A 7,129-nucleotide genomic window follows, 5' to 3' on the forward strand; every position below is an offset into this window, starting at 1 on the left:
CGGTGGTATATAAAGGGCCGGAGGGCGCGGCTTCTTGGAGGAGTGGGCGCCGGGTCGGACCGGGAGTCGTGCCCCGGCGGCTCGGCCTCCCCGCGCGGGAGGAAGGCGGCGCGGGAGTGGGCCGGCCTGCTCGGCTGGGCCTTCATCCCAGTCGGGCGGGAAGTTTTTTTTAAATAATTTTGCCCGGAAGAAAAACCTAATAAAATATTAAAAAATTCTAGTAAATACCAGAAACAATTTTCACCGTCTAAACCTAATATTTAGGACAAAGTGAACATTTTTCTGGCCTAAAAATGCAATTTTTAAAAATGCATATTTTTCTAATTCAAATAAAATAGCAAATAAAATATAAATTTGATTTTTAAAATTTCTCCTCCACTATTCCTCTCTTTTGAAGAAGTCATATTATCTTCACTCTTTTTATTTTAAATATTGGAAATAATTGGAGAGATAAATATTAAAATCAAATTGATCCTCTTTTCAAATTTAAGAAAATTCAAATATGAAAATTTGTGAAACCTCCAACTCTCTCCGTGGGTCCTTGAGTTGCTTCAGATTTCTAGGATCACAACCAAAATGAATATAAAATTATGATATGCATATGATGACCTATGTATAACATCCAAATTGAAAATTGGGATGTTACAAACCAACCCCCCTTAAGATGAATCTCGCCCTCGAGATTAGGGTTGGCTAGAGAATAAGTGTGGGTTGTCTTTCTGTAGGTCTTCTTCTCGCTCCCAGGTGGCTTCATCCTCGGTATGGTGGCTCCACTGAAATTTGCAAAACTTGATAACCTTGCTGCAGGTAACTCAGCTGGCAAACTCAAGAATCTTAACGGGTTTCTCCTTGTAGGTTAGATCACTCTCCAAGTGAATTGCTTCCAGGGGCACTGTATCTCTCAGAGGAATATTGGCCATTTCAGCATGGCACTTCTTCAACTAGGAAACGTGAAACAGATCATGAACTCCTGACAATCCTTCAGGTAACTCCAACTTGTAGTCAACTTCTCCCATACGCTCCAAAACTCGGTATGGTCCTACAAATCTTGGAGCTAACTTTCCTTTAACTCCAAATCATTTAACTCCTCGGAGGGGTGACACATGAAGGTATGCTCTGTCTCCGATTTCATAGACTACCTCCTTGCGTTTAGTATCGGCATAACTGTTCTGCCTGGACTAAGCTACCTTCAGTCTATCACGGATCAACTTAACCTTCTCTTCAGACTCTGTGATTAGATCTGGTCCTAACAACTGACGGTCTCCAACTTCATCCCACATTAACGGTGTCCTGCATCTCCTTCCATACAAGGCTTCGAAAGGTGCCATCTTCAAACTAGCCTGATAATTGTTGTTGTATGAGAACTCTACGTAAGGTAAATTGTCATCCCAACTAGATCCATAATCTAGCGCACAAGCTCTCAACATGTCCTCCAGAATCTGATTGTCTCTCTTGGTCTGTCCATCTGTCTACGGATGAAAGGATGTACCGAACTCTAGCCTAGTACCCAAAGTCTGGTGCAGCTGATTCCAAAACTTTGAGGTAAACTGTGTCCCTCTATCTGATATGATGGTCCTCCGAACTCCATGCAGACATACGATCTTGGTCATATATATCTTGGCCAATTTCACACTTGTATATGTGGTTTTCATGGGGATAAAGTGAGCTACCTTGGTCAAGCGATCAACTACTACCCAGATAGAATCATATCCCAATCGGGTCCTGGGTAATCCGGTGATAAAGTCCATGCCAAGCTTATCCCACTTCCAATCGGGTATCAGCATAGGCTGCTATAATCTGGCTGGCTTCTGATGTTCTGCCTTCACTCTTTGACATACATCACATACTTCTACGTACTCGGCAATATCCTTCTTCATACCTGTCCACTAGAAACGTTCCTTCAAATCCAAATACATCTTGGTGTTTCCGGGGTGAATCGAGTATGGCGAGTCATGAGCTTCCAGAAGTATTAACTTCACGGTCTCCGCATTATTGGGCACATAAACACGATCCCCAAACCATAAAGTTTCGTGCTCATCCTCATGAAAACCTTTGGCTTTTACTTTGCTCATCTTCTCCTTTATCTCAGCAATTTCCTTATCATCCTTCTGAGCTTCTCGAATCTTTCCCAATAATGTAGACTGAACCTCCATTTCTGCAACAAAACCACTTGGAACTATCTCCCAACGAAGTTCCTTGAGATCATCTACTAACTCCTGTGGTAATCCTCCGCTTACGAGGGTATTGGCATAACTCTTGCAGCTCAAGGCGTCTGCTACGACATTGGCCTTTCCTGGATGATAATGCAACTTCGTATCATAATCCTTTATGAGCTCCAACCATCTCCTCTACCTGAGATTCAACTCCTTCGGCACAAAAAAGTACTTCAAACTCTTGTGATCCTTGTATACATCACATCTGTTTCCAATCAGAAGATGTCTCCAGGTCTTGAGCGCATGCACTACGGCTGCTAACTCCAAATCGTGTGTGGCATAGTTCAAATCGTGAGGTCGAAGCTGTCGTGAGGCATATGAAACAACTCTTCTGTCTTGCATAAGTACACCTCCAAGTCCCAAACGTGAAGCATCACAATAAACTTGGAAATCTTGTGTATATCCGGAAGAATCAGCACCGGGGCCATAACCAAACGTTTCTTCAAGACCTGAAAACTGTCCTCACAATCTTCGGTCCAAGTGAACTTGGTGTCCTTCTTCAATAATTCTGTCATGGGTTTCGTAATCTTGGAGAAATTCTGCGGATCTCTCCAACTGAGGTGGGTGCCAACCACTCAGTGATAGACAGAACCTTGGTAGGGTCTACTGCTATCCCTTCTCCTGATATAACATGTCCAAGGAATCCAACTTCCTTCAACCAAAACTCACATTTGTTGAACTTGGCATATAGTTGATGTTCCCTGAGCTTCTCGAGAATTAATCGCAGATGTTCCTTGTGTTCCTCTTCATTCTTTGAGTACACCAAAATATCATCAATGAATGCCACAACAAACTTATCCAAAAACTCCATGAATACCTTGTTCATCATACTCATAAAATAGGCAGGGGCATTAGTCAATCCAAATTACATGACCGTGTACTCATATAGCCCGTACCTTGTGGTAAAAGTTGTCTTAGGTATATCCTATTCATGGATCTTCAACTGGTGGTATCCTGATCGAATATCGTTCTTGGAGGACATTTTAGCTCCTTGCAACTGGTCAAACAAATCATTGATCATCGGTAATGGGTACTTGTTCTTGATCGTCACTTCGTTCAACGCTAGATAATTAACAACCATCTTAACGATCCATCCTTCTTCTCAACTAAGAGCACTGGGGCTCCTCACGGTGATGAACTTGGTCGGATATAACCTTTCTCTAGTAACTCCTTAATCCGCTTCTTAATTTCCTCCAAATCATTTGTGGGCATCTGATATGGTCTCTTCGATATTGGACCGGTGCCTAGCAACAGCTCTATCAAGAATTCTATGTCTCGATGCGGCGGCATGCCTGGTAGTTCCCCTGGAAATACATCCGGGTAATCCTTCACAACAGGCACTTCTTCCTGAACAACTCCCGAGAGGGAATTTACTTGGGTCCTTCTTGGTGCATGTCGTGATACATACTTGATCTGTTTACCCTTTGGAGTGGTGAGTAAAATTGTATTACTAGCACAGTCGATGTTTCCTCCATACTTTGATAACCAATCCATGCCTAGTATTATATCGAATACTTGTGACTCCAAAATCACTAGGTCTGAGGGGAAAACGTGGCTACCAATGGTTAGGGGTAACCGATCACACCATCGGTTGGCCATATACTCTGCTCCTGGTGAGCTTACTAACATGGGTGACCAAAGGGCTAGGGTTGGCAACTTAAACTTGTCAATAAATCCCCTTGATATGTATGAATGCGATACACCAGTGTCAAAAAGAACGAGTGCGGTAAATGACTTAATCAAAAACTTACCGATCACTGCATCAGGCTGATCTTCAACCTCCTCCACGTTGATGTGGTTCACCTGACCTCCGGTGAAAGGTTTTGGCTTCTTTAGTGAGCTCCCATTGCCATTTCCATTCTTTGCTTCAGGAAATTCGGTGGTGTGGTGTCCAGTCTTCCCGCACTTGAAACAAGTAATGTGACTTAGATCCTTCCTGGCGGGTGTTGCTGGGTTGGAACGGTTATGTCCGTTGCTTCCTCCATTCCCATTCCCATTCTTAGGGCCACTATGGTTATGCGAACTCCCTCCATTTTGAGTATGGCCTCCATTGTTATGAGTGTGTCCTCCCGAGTTCGGGGTAAAGCGACGCTTCTGCTAAGCTCCAGAATTGTACTTCCCTTGTCCATACTTCCTTTTGCGGCTCTCTATCTGGTGCTGCTTGCCTTCAATCATAAGGGCCATGTCTACCAAATCCTGATAGTTATTGAATGTTGCCACCATCAACTGCATACTCACCTCATCATTCAGCCCTTCCATAAACTTCTCCTACTTCGCGGCATCTGTGGCCACATCATCTGGGGCATAAAGAGCTAACTTATTAAACTCATCCACGTACTGCCCCACAGTATGATTTCCCTGGTGTAAGTTGTGAAACTCATGCTTCTTCATACTCATTGCTCTAGTTGAGACATGGGTTGTGCGGAAAGCTTGCTGAAACTGATCCCATGTGACATTGGCTATGGGAAAAGTGGCTGTGTAATTCTCCCACCATGAGGCTGCAGGTCCATCCAATTGATGTGCGGCAAAATGCACCTTCTCAGCATCTGTGCAACCTGCGGTGGTCAGCTCCCTTCCAATCCTGCGGAGCCAGTGATCAGCAACAATCGGCTCGGTGCTACTGGAAAACACCAGCTGATTCAACCTCAGAAAACGGACTAAGTTGTCAACTGGAGGTGGTGGCAATGGGTTGTTATTGTTGTTGTTATTGTTACCTTGGTTCTGGACTAGTAGCTGCATCAAGGTATTCCGCTGTTGGATCAACTGAGTGAGCTCCAGCGGGAAGACAAATCCGGGGTCATGTCTCGGAGGCATCTGATAGGTTTAGAGGGGAGAGATTAGAATAGAGTGAGGTCTAAGGAGAAAATCACTACCCATATGCACATGATACAAACACATTCATATCACACCATCAATTCAAACAAGGGCATAAAATCGATCTAGCTACCATTACAAAATACTCGGACTACTACTATATACATGGGGGAATACTACTGATAATATGGTAGTCGACTAAAAAATTTGATCGGAAGAAGACTCCATGATATCTGCTCCAGCTTCGTCTTCCATTCATCATCACTGTCGGGGTCGGAGTCGGTGTCGTCGTTGATGATTCAGTCTTCGGGGTGGTTGTCCTCTCCTGGCGCAGGGTCTCCCATGAATATTCCTAGCTTCTTCTTCAGGTCTTCATTCTTCTCCAGTAGTACTACAATTTCCTCTTCGTATCCACCGCGTGTAGACTTGAGTTCCTCTTCTAGCTCCATGTTCCTGGTCATCACCTTCTTCAGGTCTATCATGCTGGCGCACACCTGTTTCTCCTAACGACGAATGTGCTGGTTCAACTCCTGGATGTAGGCTGCAATGGACTTGTCCCTCCTGGTGCAAATCATCTCCCATTACTCCTCTCGACGTCCACATATCTGGTAGATGGTGTCCTTATGATCCTTGTGGTAAACTTCACCGATGCGTCCCATGGCGATGTGAACTGCCATGCTCTTTCCTAAACTCCATGTTGGTGCATCGAAGGAAAACTCTATGGGCTCAGTAACTAGTGTCAATGTCCTTCCTGGAACATGTACTCGATTTTTCCAGCGCTCTTCTTCCGGTAGAGTGGTGGTGTAGGTCCTAGTGAAGCTTGGTATTCCGATGCTCAGGTACTTAGTGACTTCCTTCAAGTGTCGTCCGAAAGGGGTGTCTTCATCCGGTTGAGCAAACTTGTTCCTTGGGTCCGCCATCTATAGAGTAGAAAGTGGAGAAGAGTCAGAAATGAGTAGAGAAGAGTGTCCTATGGTTCATCTTAGTGGTCACGTCCTACTATCAACGTGTGCTCTGATACCATCTTGTAGCGATCCGACCTCAAATGGTCAAATCTCTGTGTATAAGTGTCATCCCTGGATCGGTAATGCTGACACACACAATACTTGAAGGATTTATAACAGAGTTCAATCACACACTTATTACATCGAATGTCTCAAAACAGAGCTTATTACAATAAGATGGCTGAAGGCCATCTAATTAAGATAATAGCGGAAGCTTCAAAGGTAAAATGAGTCCATCAACTCCAACGACATAGTTGAGTGCATGACAACGACCTAGCGCTCCTTACTCTTCGTCTGAAAACTCTTCAACATAATACATTGCAGCCTGTGTATGTCAGCACATGTAATATGCTGGCAAAATAACACTATAGAGCAATGAACATGTAATAGCTAAAACTATATGCATATTTGGCTGGTGGAGGCTCTATGGTTATTTTTGCAGAAAGCTAGTCTTTCCCTACAACAAAGGAATATATTTTATTTAACTACAAGTTTGTTGAAACCATTGAGAAGGTTCCTCCAACTCAATCCCAAAATTAAAAAATCATCAACCTAAATAGAGTGATGAGATCAGATCAATAATTCAAGTACCAGATACTCAAGATGTCCATAACCGGGGACACGGCTAACCATGATTAGTTTATACACTCTGCAGAGGTTTGCGCGCTTTTCCCCACAAGACTTGATCCCCTCCATTAGATTTCTCGCACTACATGTTGTTTGAGAAACGGATGACCAAGACACAATCTTTTAGAAGCACTAACTCTTTACTCTGGGTAGACAGTACCACCCACATCCCCTACACCTGCTAGCCTACCACTGAAAGAGCTCACACAACATACTCAACTATGCCAGAGCCCATAATGGATTGTGGCTGCACACGGAAGTTTCCATCATGAATAATCTTATGATCCCTTTGAGCCTGGGTGAAAAACCATAGGATGATCACACGGGTACTCCGGGATATCCCAGGACAACACTGGATTGCTCCACGTGCCCAGACAACCACTGGGTGCTCTATGGTGCCTCAACCAATCCACCCATATGTGTATTAAAGTAGCCACCTTAAGTTTAACCATTAATTAAAACTCTCACATC

This window comes from Triticum urartu, chromosome 6 (assembly GCF_003073215.2).
Source record: "Triticum urartu cultivar G1812 chromosome 6, Tu2.1, whole genome shotgun sequence".
Lineage (NCBI taxonomy): Eukaryota > Viridiplantae > Streptophyta > Magnoliopsida > Poales > Poaceae > Triticum > Triticum urartu.